The sequence below is a fragment of the Schistocerca nitens genome, chromosome 3 (genome assembly GCF_023898315.1).
Source record: "Schistocerca nitens isolate TAMUIC-IGC-003100 chromosome 3, iqSchNite1.1, whole genome shotgun sequence".
NCBI classification, from domain to species: Eukaryota; Metazoa; Arthropoda; class Insecta; order Orthoptera; family Acrididae; genus Schistocerca; species Schistocerca nitens.
This window is the reverse complement of record NC_064616.1, coordinates 993,566,771-993,586,620: the sequence shown is the minus strand read 5'-3', so window position 1 is coordinate 993,586,620 and position 19,850 is coordinate 993,566,771. Positions and strand designations below refer to the sequence as shown.

Sequence of the window (19,850 nt, the reverse complement as noted above, 5' to 3'; positions counted from 1 at the left end):
TGACAAACAGAAACCAAATGGTCTATATAAATTCAAACAACAAATCTGACCTTCTCAAGGTAAAATATGGAGTCCCACAAGGATCTGTACTGGGACCTTTCTTATTCATTGTGTATGTGAATGACCTGCCCAACACATTAGCATATAAATCTGTAATGTATGCTGACGACACAACCTTTATCACGTCACATAATGATGTGAATGTTCTCAAACAAATGAACAAATCCATGATGGAAATGGCAGCTCACTGGTTCCATGAAAATAGGCTGTCATTAAATAAAAATAAAACTGAACACATCCTCTTTTCCCTTAGAGATATTAATGATGGACCTAATGAACTCAGACATTCAGTAAAATTGCTAGGCATTTATCTTGATACCAAATTGTGCTGGAATAGCCACACAGAAAAGCTGTGCAGTAAGTTAGCAAGAATTCTATATCTCCTTAGGAAACTGAAGGATTGTGTCAGTAAGGAGTGCATACTTATGGCATATCATGCCTATTTTCATACTCATCTGCATTATGGAATACTTCTTTGGGGAAACTCTGCTGGGGCAAAAGATGTTTTCCTCTGGCAGAAGAAAGCCATTAGATGTATTTTTGGTGTGAGCAATTTAACTTCTTGCAGACAGTACTTCATTGAGCACAAAATTCTTACAGTTCCCAGTCTATACATACTTAAAGCACTTATGAATGCCAAAGAGAATGCCCACATGTATGAAATCAGGTCAGATGTGCACTCATATGAAACCAGAAATAGGAACTTAATAGACATTCCTTGGACACGTTTGAGTAAAATACAAAATAATTTTTTACATGCTGGCAAAACATTTTACAACAATACATCACATGGAACGAGGGAATTGCATGAGAATAGATTTAAAATGGTGGTAGAGACATTATTGAAAGAGAAAGCATTCTATAGCATAATTGAATTCCTACATAATGAAAAATATGATTCTCTATTATTATAAATGTGATTGTCATCAAAGAAACTGTAATTTATGTCATACAACCACACTGACCTTTTGTATAATCATATACCATATGTTAACTTTTGTGTAATCATTTGTACAACAATCTGTATAACTATGTAACTACTGACCTTATGTATAATCATTTGTATAACCATCTGACGATGCCTATACAACACAACAGTTGTTTACAGGCAAATAATAAAAACCTATCCTTGTTTTACATCACGAAACAAACATGGCGTCACCGAACTGATATTTGAAACGGTTTTCTGTTTTCTCTCTCTGTCTTTCTCTCTCTTTTTATTTTTATTTTTTGAGGAAAGCATCAAGAAGCGCGAGTAATAAGCAAGTGGGCATATAATCTGTTTACAGTTATTTTCATTGGGATACATAAGCAAAAATACACGTTTTAAGTGCATTATTGCGTAATTCCAATTATTGACAGTCTATTCGTGAGCTTGCTCGCATTTAGTGGCATGAAACCTATCAAGCAAAAGACAAATATTTCTTGCACCATGCACAACACACAAACGAAATCTCACTGCACTGATGTGTTGCCCGATATATTGCTTGGAAAACACGTCTGATTCATGTTGCTAAATACAGCTCTAACAGTTATCAATTTGGATGCGTACCAAGTGTATAAAAGTATATCTTGAAATACACAGAAAGGCACATAGAGGTCTTCGACTGAAACATAGCCATGACCAAGATTGTAAATTGGGTCGACAGCATCGTCGTCTACCACCTTGACAACTCGAACGATGACAGTGCTCGGTCGGTTACTTACGTTTGCTGGTATCAAAGCTACAGCATGAAAATACAAAAATGTTAACAACCCGAAGATCATTAACTTTGGAACCCATAGTAAAGTAAAGCAGTCAGCAGTAGGAAGATTGGTTTGAGCACCACAGTGCTTTAATAGGCATGGTCTTGTTGGAGGTGGTATGCAGTTGCTTTCCTCAGACCTTTGAGTTGACTTACCCAGCCAGTTAATAGGGGAACCTACAGTTTAACATGGCTTTCAAACCACAGTGCACCTCGGCATTTTTCACATGAACAAACACTGCCCGAGGGAAAATAAGTGTAAAATGGCATATAAAAATCTTGGCATTGATCAGGGATCAAACCCAAAACCTTCGTATTCGTAGTCTGGTTCTTTACCACTTTGCTACCATGTAATGGCTGGAAACCATCACTTACTAATAATATGTTTTATTTGTAGACGCTCTTTCGGTGTACAGCATTGAAAATACGATTGTCCGTTCTCAACTTTGGCCTCAATTTTTTCAAAAGGTAGGGAGTGTCTAGCAGGAAGATAAAACGTTCATGCAATATTTGATCAAAATCGGCAGCGCAGGGTGCACCCATCTGCAGGTGGTCGCTCATGTTGGCACCAATGATGTGTGTTGCTATGGATCAGAGGAAATCCTCTCTGGCTTCCGGCGGCTATCTGATTTGGTGAAGACTGCCAGTCTCGCTAGTGGGATGAAAGCAGAGCTCACCATCTGCAGCATTGTCGACAGGACTGACTGCGGACCTTTGGTACAAAGCCGAGTGGAGGGTCTGAATCAGAGGCTGAGATGGTTCTGCAACCGTGTGGGCTGCAGATTCCTCGACTTGCGCCATAGGGTGGTGGGGTTTCGGGTTCCGCTGGATAGGTCAGGAGTCCACTACACGCAACAGGCGGCTACACGGGTAGCAGGGGTTGTGTGGAGTGGACTGGGCAGTTTTTTACGTTAGATGGCCTCGGGCAAGTACAGAAAGGGCAACAGCCTCAAAGGGTGCGGGGCAAAGTCAGACCATGTGGGGACCAAGCAGCAATCGGTATTGTAATTGTAAACTGTCGAAGCTGCATTGGTAAAGTACCAGAACTTCAAGCGCTGATAGAAAGCACCGAAGCTGAAATCGTTATAGGTACGGAAAGCTGGCTGAAGCCAGAGATAAATTCCGCCGAAATTTTCACAAAGACACAGACGGTGTTTAGAAAGGATAGATGGCATGCAACTGGTGGTGGCGTGTTTGTCGCTGTTAGTAGTAGTTTATGCTGTAGTGAAGTAGAAGTGGATAGTTCCTGTGAATTATTATGGGTGGAGGTTACACTCAACAACCAAGCTAGGTTAATAATTGGCTGCTTTTACCGACCTCCTGACTCAGCATCATTAGTGGCAGAACAACTGACAGAAAATTTGGAATACATTTCACATAAATTTTCTCAGCATGTTATAGTCTTAGGTGGAGATTTCAATTTACCAGATATAGACTGGGACACTCAGATGTTTAGGACGGGTGGTAGGGACAGAGCATCAAGTGACATTATACTGAGTGCACTATCCGAAAATTACCTTGAGCAATTAAACAGAGAACCGACTCGTGGAGATAACATGTTGGACCTACTGATAACAAACAGACCCGAACTTTTCGACTCTGTAAGCACAGAACAGGGAATCAGTGATCATAAGGCCGTTGCAGCATCCCTGAATATGGAAGTTAATAGGAATATAAAAAAAGGGGGGAAGGTTTATCTGTTTAGCAAGAGTAATAGAAGGCAGATTTCAGACTACCTAACAGATCAAAACGAAAATTTCTGTTCTGACACTGACAATGTTGAGTGTTTATGGAAAAAGTTCAAGGCAATCGTAAAATGCGTTATAGACAGGTACGTGCCAAGTAAAACTGTGAGGGACAGGAAAAACCCACCGTGGTTCAACAACAAAGTTATGAAACTATTGTGAAAGCAAAGAGAGCTTCACTGGAAGTTTAAACGCAGCCAAAACCTCTCAGACAAACAGAAGCTGAACGATGTCAAAGTTAGCATAAGGAGGGCTATGCGTGAAGTGTTCAGTGAATTCGAAAGTAAAATTCTATGTACCGACTTGACAGAAAATCCTAGGAAGTTCTGGTCTTGCGTTAAATCAGTAAGTGGCTCGAAACAGCATATCCAGACACTCCGGGGTGATGATGGCATTGAAACAGAGGATGACACGCGTAAAGCTGAAATACTAAACACTTTTTTTCAAAGCTGTTTCACAGAGGAAGACCGCACTGCAGTTCCTTCTCTAAATCCTCGCACAAACGAAAAAATGGCTGACATCGAAACAAGTGTCAGAGGAATAGAAAAGCAACTGGAATCACTCAACAGAGCAAAGTCCACTGGACCTGACAGGATACCAATTCGATTCAACACAGAGTACGCGAAAGAACTTGCGCCCCTTCTAACAGCCGTGTACCGCAAGTCTCTAGTGGAACGGAAGGTTCCAAATGATTGGAAAAGAGCACAGGTAGTCCCAGTCTTCAAGAAGGGGTGTTGAGCAGATGCGCAACACTATAGACCTATATCTCTGACGTTGAGCTGTTGTAGAATTTTAGAACATGTTTTTTGCTCGCGTATCATGTCGTTTCTGGAAACCCAGAATCTACTCTGTAGGAATCAACATGGATTCCGGAAACAGCGATTGTGTGAGACCCAACTCGGTTTATTTGTTCATGAGACCCAGAAAATATTAGATACAGGCTCCCAGGTAGATGCTATTTTCCTTGACTTCCGGAAGGTGTTTGATACAGTTCCGCACTGTCGCCTGATAAACAAAGTAAGAGCCTACAGAATATCAGACCAGCTGTGTGGCTGGATTGAAGAGTTTTTAGCAAACAGAACACAGCATGTTGTTCTCAATGGAGAGACGTCTACAGACGTTAAAGTAACCTCTGGCGTGCCACATGGGAGTGTTATGGGACCATTGCTTTACACAGTATATATAAATGACCTAGTAGATAGTGTCGGAAGTTCCATGCGGCTTTTCGCGGATGATGCTGTAGTATACAGAGAAGGTGCAGCATTAGAAAATTGTAGCGAAATGCAGGAAGATCTGCAGCGGATAAGCACTTGGTGCAGAGAGTGGCAACTGAGCCTTAACATAGACAAATGTAATGTATTGCAAATACACAGAAAGAAGGATCCTTTATTGTATGATTATATGATAGCGAAACAAACACTGGTAGCAGTTACTTCTGTAAAATATCTGGGAGTATGCATGCAGAACGATTTGCAGTGGAATGATCATATAAAATTAATAGTTGGTAAGCCGGGTACCAGGTTGAGATTCATTGGGGAGAGTCCTTAGAAAATGTAGTCCATCAACAAAGGAGGTGGCTTACAAAACACTCGTTCAACCTATTCTTGAGTATTGCTCATCAATGTGGGATCCGTACCAGATCAGGTTGGCAGAGGAGATAGAGAAGATCCAAAGAAGAGCGGTGCGTTTCGTCACAGGGTTATTTGGTAACCGTGATAGCATTACAGAGATGTTAAGCAAACTCAAGTGGCAGACTCTGCAAAAGAGGCACTCTGCATCACGGTGTAGCGTGCTCGTCAGGTTTCGAGAGGGTGCGTTTCTGGATGAATTTCGAATATATTGCTTCCCCCTACTTATACCTCCCGAGGATATCACGAATGTAAAATTAGAGAAATTCGAGCGTGCACGGAGGCTTTCCGGCAGTCGTTCTTCCCGCGAACCATACGCGACTGGAACAGAAAAGGGAGGTAATGACAGTGGCACGTAAAGTGCCCTCCGCCACACGCCGTTGGGTGGCTTGCGGAGTATAAATGTAGATGTAGATGTAGATGCAGCACCCATGTGAGAACCCACTCCTTGTGACATTTATTTACAAATTGGAGGTTTGTGGAAACTATTTCCCCCCTGCTCCCCACAACGAGCGTTCTGACATACAGCATGTATGCAATACCTCCAATACACTGAACGCCACAGTTTAATTTAGTCTTCCGTAGTAAATCATGTTCGTTCCTTCGAAGTAATAGTACTATACCCATTATTGTTAAACTCATTTTCAACCAGTGATTCCCACAGCTACAGGAACACTACTTGTCACATCTCTTAGACAAAATACTTACGCAGTGCTATCAGACGAAAATATCAACCTGACACAAACTGTGGGAAGTTTGTTTTACAACTTTCGTACCTGTATAAAGAGCTTTTCCTATTTGAGATATCTGTGAACGTTGCTGCATAAGACGATTTAAGAAGGAACTAAATTCTTTCAGCTACGACAGTGTTTAAAGAAATCGTCTTCATGGCACTAAATCATGGTTTGTGAATCGTTTACCGGCCGTACTCTGCCGCATTTCGCTGGTTGGAAGGCAAAAAGCTTACTCACAAATTTCACAAAAGAGAAAGGGGGACCAAATGTCTACCTCTGTAAGGTCATGTTTTATTTAAATGATTACAAACTCAGGTAAAACGAACAGTGAGGTTGTCAGTATAAGCACATTACTGTTGTCAGTATGATGTTGCACTGCCCAGGGCCAGTAATGATAAGGGGCCTGTTTAGGTCGGGCATATTATATACAAAAGTAGAAGAGAGAGCACCACTAAATTCTACAATCCGTATGCACTGCATATACACAGAAATTACTGTTACAGTGTACGTGTGGAACCCAATGTGTGATTTGCCTATTTTCCAGTGAGAAAGAGCACTGGCAAACAGTATTCGCTACATTAGGTTACTTAAACTGGTGTCACTCTGAGTTAGAATTTGTGGTCAGTGACTAAGTGTAAGGTCAATGAGTCAGGTGCGGGTTTTGCAACTGTGAAATACTTTCTTACATTATAGAAGCGAATATTAAATTTGAACTAATATTGCGAAAATTTTGAACTTTGATAGTTTAAAATATAAATCTTTCTGTTTATTGCAAAGGAAAACAATTGATTCTCTAAAACATTTGCTGTCAAACAACTTGAAACAGGTCAAGTCGACCAAATGATGTGGAAGAACTGACAACGACGTATGTCGGAAGGCAGTAAGATCCCTTGGCTTTTGGTTTGGCAGTATTCCACAGCAATTTCTAGGCGCAAGTAAATGAAGAAAGGCAGCGCATTTTTGTTATCAAGTAACATCTTCATCAATTACTTTAGTTTTAAGGTAATCTACGAGTAATTGCTGATGTTTGGTATTAACATGAAAAGGATTTCGTAGACAGGGAAAGGACCTTTTCCTGGGCAACTACTTCAATAATGAGCAAAAGGCATTAAATGATCTTCATGCACATGTGTTCCAGCAGCAGTATGAAGAAAATAATAGTAATAATAGAATTATCCGATAACTTCACACTTCACAGTGGATTTTCTCGAACTAAGAAATTTCCTGAATTAGTGAAAATTTCAAAGTGGCTTCACATTGAGGCTATGATGCCTAGAAGAGTCTTTACATCCTGCTGACATGAGAATAACATAATCTCCGGGTCAGAAGCTTGCTTCTAGTTCAACATTTAATAGACTCGCATTTTTTCCACCGTGACTAATTTTGCAAGCTAAGCACACATCACCCGTCATAGCACACTCCTGGGGCTGGGAAATGTGGCCACAATGGTCTGGTGGAACGAACTAGCACAGGTGCTATGCGTGGGTTCAGGCATTTACTTTTAAGAGGCACAAACAGATTTACTTTACCCCTGGTAACCTCAAGAGAAAGACGTTATAATCCAGAATCCGCATTGAACATCACGTTCCTTCATTACCAACTGAGCAGAGCCGGTTGACATTGGGAAATGAGATAGTCGGAAGTCATGGTAAACAGAAATACTGTCGCCAGTAAACTTACTTACATTAGAAAATTTTATTTTATTTGACTGATAGCCATTTAAAGAAACAGGGCTCTTATTTTACTTGTACTTGATTCAACTAGAGCCGTTGAAAAATTTGGTGCTGGACTGTGATTCGAAATCGTATCTCCTCTTTCGAGGATCTGAATCTCTTGGGAAAGTATAGTTCAATCATTTTGTTTATTTTCCCTTTTCTTCTCTATGTCTCCTCCTACAGTAAGTATGTGGGTCCGAAGCCTGATCCAGTACAAAAATATTCATAATTTCATTTCAAGACCTATCATGTCCACACCGGCCTGCTAGTGAAAATTAACGTGCATTTTTAATGTCTGTTCATGTGTTGCCAACAATCGCAATAGGTGTCGTTATTTCTGGTCAAACTCGCACACATCTTACTGTTGGTGAGGAAGCAATTGATACTTAAGCTACATTCATCAATGATAAAGGACGGTAGGTGTGTGGTTTGATTGTCGCTCAGGCACAAAAATTTGTATCCTTATTTTAGATTCAAACACCTAGCAGCTGGTAAGAAAAACCGATACGTAACATTTGATTTTACTTAGTTAACAATCCGATTACGTGTTGGGTTTGTATCTCCGTCACAGAACTTCACATCATGCGCTTGATCTTTAAATGCATGCACACTTTGTTACTTCTGAATGGAGGTATATCAGACATCGCCAATATGATTAGATTAGATTAGATTAATTCTTGTTCCATAGATCATGAATTTGACATTTCGTAATGATGTGGGATGTGTCATTTTCATGAAAGATTTCTTTACATACCATGATTCAATTTCTCTCTCTCTCTCTCTCTCTCTCTCTCTCTCTCTCTCTCTCTCTCTCATTCTTTTTTATATTTATCTCTCTCCTCTCAAACACACACACACACACACACACACACACACACACAATTTTTTTTTCTCGGCTATTGCACAGGCATGAAAACGTCCGTGAATGAGTTTCTTAGTTTTGAGTACATTTACAAAAGGAATATAAAAACGAGTATGAGAGTTACTTATTTATGATGGTTAGTTTGCAGTCAGTTCTGGGTATTATTAGTAACTACACTCCAGTCCCTAAACCTAGTTACAGAAATGCGAATCAGACGCATTACGTATTCCAGGCCGTGGCAGACGCGTCTTTGATACGCCAGCTATGTTCACTTCACAGCCCGCTGTAGGAACACATTGGTTCGTCTTCTTCCTGCTCGTACTGTAACTGAGATTTGGCAACAAGGCAAGGTATGTTTGGCAACTGTGTGATCGACAAGTTACTTCCTGGTGTGCATGGAATTAAGCCTCAAAGTTCACTTGATTTTTCCTGTCATTTCCATTGAATAATCTGAGTTATTATCGCTTGAGGTGTAAAAAAAGATTGTAAATTTACGGTTTTCAGCCCAGGAAGGTCGTTGCACATGGCAATTGCAACTAATCTCATCCTTTAAATAGCGGTTTATGAGTTCTAGCCACTATTGACCTCGTAAGAGGAAACCAAGGCAGATACCTCTTCACTAGCTCTGTGGTAATGTACTGACCTGTGGAAAAGCATCTGTTATTGGTCACCATTCCAGTCTCGCTGACTGTAATGTTTTTCTCCCTTCTGTGAAAAAGCTACAAGCAGTCAGATCAAACATCAATAAGGAAATTGCAAGAAAATACTTTCGGCTCATATTGCAATGGTGAAAAACTCACAATGCTGCACAACAGGTAATGCCTCTTTCCGCTGATGACAAGCAAATATTGGGTTTCTAGGAATACATAGCTTTATTTATGAAATGCCACATTTGCATACCTCTTGAGTATGACACAGGATACCAACTAAACACAGACCCAATCGAAATCCAAGTGAGTAGTATTTTACTAATTCGTGCCGATAGAGCAACACTTGTGTGCAGATACTCAGTTTTATTAAAACAAACTTTCATCATAAGGTTATTGTGGGTAGTTCTATTTCGTTTCTTATAATACAGTGCAAAATTTTAGTAAGGTTTCTTTTAGTGTTGTTAAAACAATAATAAACATAAGAGAGAAATTAATCATTAATGATATATGCGAATTCTCTGATGTTATCTATGACAGTCTGACGATGCACATGCAGCTTATTGATTACATGCATGTAGAAAACTTGTTCTGAGTTGAAGCTGTCAAACAAGATTTGAAGAAGAATAAAATGCCACTACCACATGACAGCTAATGTAGAAAATCCTTTTCTGACGTATTTTGGCACAATGCACTCTCCCCACACATAATACGAAAGTTTCAAGATGCATCTCCTGCCTGGCCATCTACTAAATCTGAAGAGAACAAAATGTCGCAGAAGTTAGCCCTTTTTCCACATGCGACTATTTTGGGTTGAGAAGTGAATGGAATTATGTACAAGGTCCCATTAGATTGATAACTTACGCAGACAGGAGGATTGCGTTTTAAAAAATGTAGCAGTGAATGTACTTGAACTCGCGACATCTTATCTACACTGCGCGACGCTTAACGTTACACTACTAGCGGACACCTAGCTACAGAAGCTCCAGAATTTCCACATTCCACAGTGCTGTGAGATAATGCATAAGGCTGGATCTAGACTTCTGAGAGACAGACCGTTACAGCTTTTCTTCTGCACTGCACAATGTTTTCAACAAACAGATAGCGCAATAGAGTAGATGAAATGGAAAGGAACACTTCCTATTTAAATTTTGCACCCTACACTGTTGGTAGTTCTGTGTAGGTGGCAGTTACGTGATTTTATTTCGGTGATTACAAAATAGAGTGGAATGTATGCACTGGGTAGCCGAGGCAGCTAGTTCATGGCGATTCGGTCAACCAAGTTAATGAATGTACAGAACATGCTGCAAACCACTACAGGGAGGCTGTGTGTCAGAATTCTCATCCGGTGTGGTGCAACGGCGCTACGATAGAAAAATGATGAGTCATAGATAAGAGGATTGATGACAGGTTCATATGCTTATGGTCTGGGTTTGATTCCAACTTCTGTCAATGATTTTTGATAGGGAGAGACAGATTCTATTGTCTTCTGGCTACGCCAAGTGAAGAAGGTATATGGCATTGTGGTCTGAAATTCACATTAAACATGATATTCCTTCTCTAGCAAGTAGACGTTAGGTTGAACCGCAATAAAGTCAGCAGTGGCGACATGTAGAAACTCTATCACCAATAACCTTTCTTATACCAGTTATTTATTTCTAGTGACGAAACAAACGCTATGTAGGGTCACAGGACACTTATTCCATCTTTTATTTGAGCTTCTGTATGTCGATAAAATTGGTTCTGAATTGGGAATGCAACTCAGACCGCCCTTAACGCGGAATTTGATCCCTTCGTGACAATACAACTCTACTACAATTTATTGTTCGTTCAAAACTGCAGATTCCTCAACATCTCCACATATTGCATGTGAATGAGTTCGAATCCTGGCCTGGCACTAAAAAAAAAAAAAAAAAAAAGCTCCGTCTTTAGGCCACAAGTGGCCCTTCCGGGACCGTCCGGCCGCCGTGTCATCTTCCGAGGAGGATGCGGATAAGGAGGGGCGTGTGGTCAGCACACCGCACTCCCGACCGTTAGGACGGTATTCTTTGACCGAAGCCGCTACTAATTGGTCGAGTAGCTCCTCAATTGGCATCACGAGGCTGAGTGCACCCCGAAAAATGGCAACAGCACGTGGCGGCGGGATGGTGACCCATCCAAGTGCCGGCCACGCCCGACAGCGCTTAACTTCGGTGATCTCACGGGAACCGGTGTAGCCACTGCGGCAAGGCCGTTGCCCCCTGGCACTAAAGTTTTCATTAAATATTATCAAGCTCTAGCATGAGAACACCTATCTGCTGGTGGATAATAATTTTGATTTTTAACGTATTTTCATTCGTTGTCAACACTAACGTTATCTGATGTTTTTGAGTCCCAGTGAGACACAGAACTATTTGCGATATTACTGTAAGTTCAAGGATGTTATTCCCAGCTGCTGGTGGAGAAAAAATCGGTAGCTGACGTCTCTGTGTGTAGTCAACAACGATATAAGTGGGGTTAGATTCCCAGTCAGCGCTGAACACTTCGTCATATTATTTGTAGTTCAAACATGCTCACATGTCACTGCTGGTGTAACAAACCCATATTTAACGTTCGTTTTCTCTAGAATATAACAGCGATAGGTGCTGAGTTGGAGTCCTGGGTAAGAAAAAAAATAATCTTTCGTCTCATCATTTCAGTTAAAACACCTAGCTTCTGCCAAGAAAATCCTATGTGTCACAGTTGATTGTGCTTCGATAACAATCCGATTAGGTTCTGGGTTCGAATCCCTGTCCAACCCAAACTTTACCTCATGGCATTTCAAGTAAGTTACTTGTGAAGAAGCAATATTTAACATCTCTCGTAGTTCGTCAAAGGGACAATAGATGCTGAGTAGGAATTTGTGTCTGTTAAAAATGTTTACGTTATGTAATTTAAAGTTGATATTTGTTAACTGATACTGTCTGAAATCGAGGGATATCACACTCTGTATGCCTAGTCAGGAATGACTGTTAGTTTCCGTCAGTCACGAAATCTTTGCTTAGTCTGCATGACCTGGATTTGAATCCATATGCAGAACGAGACGGCTCATCGTGCCATTGGAAGTTCATACATATTCTCAACTAGCTGCTCGTGAATAACTTAAATTTTTAAAGTCATTTTGTGTTAAATAATAAGTACGGTATATTACTTTGAAGAGGAAGTCATGAATACGATGAACTTATTACGTGAATTACCTATCTGACGTAATAATGAGAGTGGTGACATACTGGCAGAAGTAAAGCTGTGAGTACCGGGCGTGAGTCGTGCTTCGGTAGCTCAGATGGTAGAGCACTTGCCCGCGAAAGGAAAAGGTCCCGAGTTCGAGTCTCGGTCGGGCACACAGTTTTTATCTGCCAGGAAGTGTTCATATCAGCGCACACTCCGCTGCAGAGTGAAAATCTCATTCTGAATGTTTCTGAGTTTTGACTTGTTGGAACCATTTTCAATAGTCAAACGACTATACCAAGGAGCAATTAGAGGACCTGCTAGACAGCTGCGTTATGCAGGTTGCATGCGAATCAGGTGAAATGCAATTCAGGTCGTTCGGATACTTTTGAGCACGACTGTACCTACAAAGGAGTTAAAGTGGATTCAGACCAACACCTTGTAATTGTGAAACTAAGAGCTCGAGTATCTGATGCAAGGAAAGTGAAATGAACATCTCAAAGTAAGTATATGGTATCAAAGGTAAAAAAATAAAGAGATTGCTAAAGCATACTCTGAGAAGGTTACTGAGAATCCTGCACCATACACTCCCAGTGTAAGTGATACTCTAGATCAGGAATAGAGTGCTTGCAGGGACGCAACCATTAAGGCAGCAGAAGAAGTTCTAGGGAAAGAAGGAAAATAATCAAGGAATTTCAGGTTTGGAGAAGATTGCAAGAGAATAAGTCATGAGAAAAACTTGGCTTATAGGAAAATGCTTGATAAATCATATACACGTTTAGTGGTAAGAAATTATTGAGATAAAAGGAAAGAAGAGAAGAAACTTCATCAGAATAAGAAAAGGGAATGGGAAAGAAAGCAGATTGAGGAACTGGAGACAATTGGAATAACAAATTATGTCAGAAAATTCTACCATGCAATTAATAATGAAAGAAAGACATTTAAGCCATGTATTTATATATGTAAAAGTAAAAATGGGGAATTACTAACTGATGACCAAGAGCTATTGGAACGTTGTGTAGAATATTTTAGTGAAGTGTTGGATGCTTCAGAGCCCTCTATTGAAGAGGTCATAATCCACCCAGAAACAGATGATGAGGCCATAGTTTGCCTCCTCTCCCAAGGAGTAGTAGACAAAGCAACATGATGACTGAAGAACAATTAAGCATCATGCACTGATAACATCAGAGCCATTGAAAGCCGGAGGAGTTGAGTTAAATCGCAGGATGTACCAGATTTTGTGCATTATCTGGGAAAAGGAAGAGCTGCCAGAAGAATGGAATGTAGAGAGTGTTTGTTGAATACACAAGAAAGGGGATATATTTAAATGTGGCAACTACAGAGGCATAACACTCCTAAATATTGCAATAAAGTATTGTTAAATATCTTGTTTAGTAGACTCTCACCCATAGCAGAAAACATTACTGGAAGTTATCAATGTGGATTCAGACCAGGAAAGTCAACTGTGAACCAGATATTTACTGTCCGGCAAATGGTAGAAAAGACCAACGAATTTAATGTTGGTGTGCACCATCTTTTCATTGATTTCAAATCTGCATATGACACAATAAATTGGACTAAACTTTACGAGGCAATTCGGGAATTTTGGCTTCCTGAGAAATTGGTGCGTTTCATACAGGTTCCCCTAAGGCACCCCCAGTGTACTGTGTGGGTGCAGTCTAGTCTATGACCCCAGTTTCCCACACAAATTTGGCTAAGATGAGGAGATGGGCTTTCCTGCCTACTCTTCAATTTGGCACTCGAAAAATTGGTGCAGGAATCAGGTATCCAGACAAGAGGTACTGTCTACTACAAGTCTGTGCAACAGTTTGGATGTGCAGATGATATGGACCTAATGAGTAGAACATTTAGAAATCTACAAAGTGCCTTCTCTGCTCTAAAACTGAGGGCAGAGAAGATGGGCCTGAAAATTAATGAAGGAAAGACCACGTATATGTACACTGGTACAAATCCACCTTCACAGCCCACGGTAACCCATGATGGAGTGACTTTTGAATGAGTGGAATGTTTCACTTATCTGGGTGCAAAGATAAAAGCATATGGCAGTGCTTTGACTGAAATTATGGCCCGCATAAGTGCTTCTAATCAATGTTATTTTGGAATTCTGGACCTTCTTAAATCCAAGCTTCTATCACGAGAGACTAAATCCCGACTCTATAAAACACCGATACGCCCAGTACTTGTGTATAGTTCAGAAACATGGACAATTACAAAGCAGGGTGAAAGCAAACCGAGATCACACAAAAGAAGTATATTGAGGAGAATCTTTGGACCTGTGTATGAAAATGGGAGTTGGAGAAAGTGAAGAAATGACAAGCTCTATGACTGCTATAAGGAGGATGATGTGGTCAAGTTCATAAAGTTGTGTAGATTGAGATGGGCCGGACCTGTAATATGATTCGATAAGAAATATCCTGCAAGGAAAGCCTGCTGAATTGAATCAGTGGGGGAAGAAGAGGAAGAGGACGACTGAGGTTGAGATGGAATGAGGCTGGAGAAGACGCTGCCCGAGTTGGCTGAGGTAACTGGAGGTCTACGTCAAACTCTAGAGAGGAATGGTGGAAAATCATCGAGGAGGCCAAGCCCCATCCAGGGATGATGAAGAAGAAGAAGAAGAAGAAGAAACAGCTTATCTGATTACAATGAAGTGGTATCATAGAAAATACAGTATCAGTAATTAATGAACAGACAACATTAAGATCCAAGACAGCCTTCTGGTACCGCGAGCCACGGAATTTGAATTTGCGCCAGATGGCTTAGACTTCAAAGACCCCTAGAGGTTTCTGCACCATCGCACCATAAGTCGTGGCAGCGCGCGCCTCCTGGCCCGTGTTTAGTGTGAGGGCGTCACAGTGGAACACGTGGTCCCAGTGGCCATTAGCGGCACCCCCGATCACGTATCACGTATTTAAGCACCTGCCTCTCGCTCAGCCAGTCAGTCCAATCTTCGCGTGCATCTCTTGACATATCGCCTCAACTTAGCCAGTGTATTGACTTTCTTGTTCTGTGTACGAATGGACGTGGTTGTCTAGTTAGGTTTTCTTGTGACTCTGTTGTTTCAATCTTGTTGCTGTTCATAAGGTCCTTCATTGGTCGTGTCCGTCCTCTCCCGTTTGTGTTGTTGTTCGGGGGCCGCTCTGTGGGGCCCGCCGTGCTTTCCATCATGTCAACCCCGCAACCGTTGTGGTCACAGTTACAACATTTTTGGCGATGAGGTAAACAGTGGCCATTGTTGGCATGGAGGTGACGATGGTCTGTCAGCTGGAGCAACAGCAGCAGCTCATGCAGCAGCTGCAGGAGCAGCAACAGCATCTCCAGTTAGACATCTTACAGCAGTCACTGCGATTGCTAATGGACAAAGTCGATGCCCGGTACGCATTACCACAACAGCTTCCGAGTCCTCGGGTGTCCGATGCATTCCCACATCCGCCGTCGTTCCCACCATTTAATGACGCTAAAGAAGACTAGAAAAGTACTTACATCGACTGAAAGAACATTTCACGGCTTTTGAAGTCACAGACGACTCCTTGCAGCGGCCGTTGTTTTTGTCTCGGGCCTCCCCAGACATGTTCTTTCTTCTCCAGAAGTTGGCACCGTTGTCCGATCCTGTGGCTCTCTCTTTCCAGGAGATATGCCTTTTGCTGACCAACTATTATTCCCAATGCTACCATGTGGTCGCCTCTCGACTGGAGTTCCACCAGTACCATAAACAGCCGGGATGTGGTGGTTCAGCTGGCTCCCGATCCTGAGGTCTGTACTGCGGTGTTGAAACTCGATAACCCCTCCATTGAAGAGATTCTCCGCATTGCCCACTCCTTTGAAATTGCTCAAGTGGCTAACGAGCATCTTACGATGAGGCCGCAGGTGGCAGTGATAAGAGGCGTCACGGCGCGTTCCGCCCTCTCGACGTCAACAAGGCCCGGCTGACAGAGGCCAGCGCCGTCGGGACTCCTCGTTGTCCGATGTCTCGGTGGCACCGGTGCCTCCAGTTGCCCCTCGTCACCGGTTGCACAGCCCACTTCTATCTTGCCCACAGTGCTTTACTGCACATTCTTGAGTGGATTGTCCCCACCGCTGGAAAACCTGCATGCTGTGTAACAAGGAGGGCCACATCCAATCAGTTTGTCGTAGTCACTCAACTCGCTCCAATCTTGCCCCTACTGGGCCTCAAGATATCGTCCATGCTTTGCAATCGGTCGTCCCACAGGACGACCTGTCGGCACAGAAGCTTTTCCCCAAGCTCCGCCTTTTCACTGAGGATGTCAGTTTTCAGGTCGACACTGGGGCCTGTCTCCCCGATTAATATGGCAACGTATACCCAGCTGGGCTCTTCTGAAGAACCTCCCTCTCACTTACGGAGACAGTTCCATTCCCATTCGTGGGCAATTCGTTGTTCAGGTGACGTACAAGCACGTTCCCTGGCTCCTTACCCTCTGTCGTCAACCATCCGTCGGCTTCAAATAATTTTGGCCTGGATGCGTTTCACCTGTTTGGATTTTTAATTTCCGATGAAGTTAAGGTCATTTCCGTGGCTGTTCCTTTTCAGGACTTGGACAATCTGTGCTCCGCTTTTGCGTCGTCATTTGCAACGGACCTCGAATGTGCTTCCGATTTTCAGGCGCACATCTCCCTTCAGCCAGCGGCGCAGCCTCACTTTTTCCGGGCCCAGCCCCTTTAAGCAGGAACTTGATCAGCTCCAGGCTGCTAGCGTTCTGGAGCCTGTGACTTACAGTACCTGGGTGACACCATTGGTGGTCATACTGAAACCCAATGGATCCCTTCGGCTGTGTGGGAACTTCAGCACTACTGTCAATGCTCAGTCCCTCGTTGACACTTACCCCATTCCCCGACAGGAAGACCTTCTCACCAAGCTTGCTGCGGGAGAGTATTTTTCAAAGATCGACCTGGTTGAGGCATACCACCAGCTACCTTTGGATGCCAAATCTCAGATCATCGTGGTTATCAACACGCCTTTTGGATTGTACAAGTACAAGCACCTTCCATTCGGTGTCTCTTCGGCGCCTGCCAGTTTCCAGCGGTTCCTGGAGCAGCTTACACAGCCTATCCCCGCCTGCGTGAATTATCTGGATGACATCTTGGTCACCGGGCGTTCCCACCAGGAACATTTGCAAAATCTCAGGGCCTTATTTCACACTCTGCAATCCGTGGGCTTATGCTGTCGGCTGGACAAGTGTTGTTTTTTTCAACCAGAAGTGCAATACTCAGGACACTGGCTTAGCAAAGGTGGCATTCGCCCTTCGGGTCATAATGTGGCGGCCATTGAGGCCCTTCCTCGTCCCAAGTACTTATCTGAACTCCAGGTGTTTTTGGGCAAGGTTACTTATTACTTGAAGTTCTTGCCCCAGGCTGCCTCTGTTGCTCAACCCCTCCATCACTTGCATCGCAGAGGGGTACCTTTCAATTGGACTCCTGCCTGTGACCAGGCTTTTCTCAGTTTAAAGGCAATGCTGCAGTCCGCCTCTTGCCTTACTCCCTTCTCTCTGGACCGCCCCTTAGTTGTGATGGCTGATGCGTCGGCATACGGCATTGGGGCCATCCTCGCGCATTGGGATGCCGATGGGTCCGAACAGCCCATCGCTTATGCCTCTAAGACATTGACCCCAGCCCAACGGAACTACTCCCAGACTGAAAAGGAGGCCCTGGCGATCGTGTTCACCATCCAAAAATTTCACACCTATCTCTTTGGGGCAAAGTTCACCCTCCTGACAGACCATAAACCCTTGGTTATGCTTTTTGGACCCCACTCTCACCTTCCAGAGCAAACGGCTCAATGTCTCCAGCGCTGGGCATTGTTTTTATGAAATTACGCTTACACCATCTGCTATAAGCCCACCCCCCACAATGCTAACGCGGGTGCTTTGTCACGGCTCCCAGCAGGCCCCGATCCTGCCCTTGACTAACAGGAGGTCCTCTGCTTTCACATTGATTCCGCCCACCAGTATGCACTGGACGGTCTGCCTCTAATGGCTACTTAGATTGCCGCGGCTACCCGCCGCGACCCTAATCTTGTGGCAGGTTCTCCACTACGTGGTCCACGGGTGGCCCTCCTATGTTACTCGTCGGATGCAGTCCGATTACAGCCCCTTGCGCCACCTGTCCCACAGGCTCTCTGTGGTTGATGATATCCTTCTGTTGGCCATGGAGTCAGATGCCCATCGCTTGGTCGTCCCTCCAGATTTGCGGCTTCGGGTGCTGAGTTTGCTGCGCCACGGGCACTGGGGTACGTCCCATATGAAAGTTTTGGCTCGCCGGCACATGTATTGGCCCGGTATCGATGGCGATATTGACCAACCTGGTCTGTGTGTACACTTGGGTGTCCGCGTCACCAGGGAAGCTCCCCTCAGTCATTTGCACCTTGACCTGTGCCATGTCAGCCCTGGGATCGCATCCATATTGATTTTGTGGGCACGCGTTTGGGGTCCGTGTGGTTACTTATCGTCGATGCCTACTCCAAATACCCATATGTCATCCGCATGGCATCCACCACCACGAAGGCTACACTCACAGTCCTGGCCCAGATTCTCGGCATTGAGGGCCTGCCACACACATTTGTATCCGATAATGGCCCCCAATTCACAGTGTCCTCCTTCCACGACTTCCGTCTGGCCAACGGTATCAAATATATCCGTAGCTCCCCTTTCCACCTTTCGTCCAATGGCGCGGCGGAGAGGCTTGTCCGCACTTTTAAACAACAGTTGACAAAGGCAGTCAACACATTTCCAACAACGTCGACCCTCACTCTACTTTTGAGCACCTATCGCACTACACCAATTGACAGACGCAGTTCAGCGGAGCTCCTTCATGGGCAACAGCCGCAGACCCTGCTCCATTTGCTGATGCCATCCCCCGCCCGCTCCACACCCGACCCTCTCAGCATTATGCAACCGACATGGCCATGTGGGCTCGCGAGTACAGGTGCAAGGTGGGTTGGATGCCCACCACGGCCATCGTGGCCCATGGGCGGCGTGTGAAGTTGGTGTAGATGTCGAAAGGGTTAGAGTGCGCCATCATAACAACCTCCATCCACGTGCCCCCGCAGGACTCACGCCGCCGCCTCCTCCCCTACCACCTTCAGGTACGGGTGTGATCCTCGAGTCGCCGCCCCAGCCCCTGGTTGGTGTCTCCCCGTGGGCCTGACACCGGCCCTCCCTGCTCCCGGGTGGATCAGCAGCTCCCTCCCCCACCCTGGACTCTGGGTCGGCGATCATGGATACCTCGGGCGTCCCTTCCTCCCCACCACTGGCGGTTGATGAGTCTGGCTCTTGTTCCCACTGCCGCCCACCTTGGCATCGTCCGGAGCGTTTCTGCCGCTACCGCAAGTTTCAGGGGAGAGGGGGGGGGGGGGCATCTGGTACAGTGCGCCACGGAATTTGAATCCGCACCAGACGGCATGGATGTCGAAGACCCCTAGAGGTCTCTGCACCATCGCGCCGTAAGACGTGGCAGCGCACACCTCCTGGCCCACGTTTAGTGTGAGGGCGCCACA

The 19,850-nt window shown here is 44.0% G+C and overlaps 1 protein-coding gene and 1 pseudogene across 4 annotated transcripts in view; both read right to left on the bottom strand.

The window, feature by feature from the left end:
* The window catches only part of LOC126249056 (biotin--protein ligase), a 399,528-nt gene that overhangs the window by 276,236 nt on the left and 103,442 nt on the right, over nucleotides 1–19,850 (bottom strand). The gene's annotated exons all lie outside the window — the stretch shown is intronic.
* Nucleotides 11,258–11,374, bottom strand: LOC126249937 (5S ribosomal RNA; annotated as a pseudogene).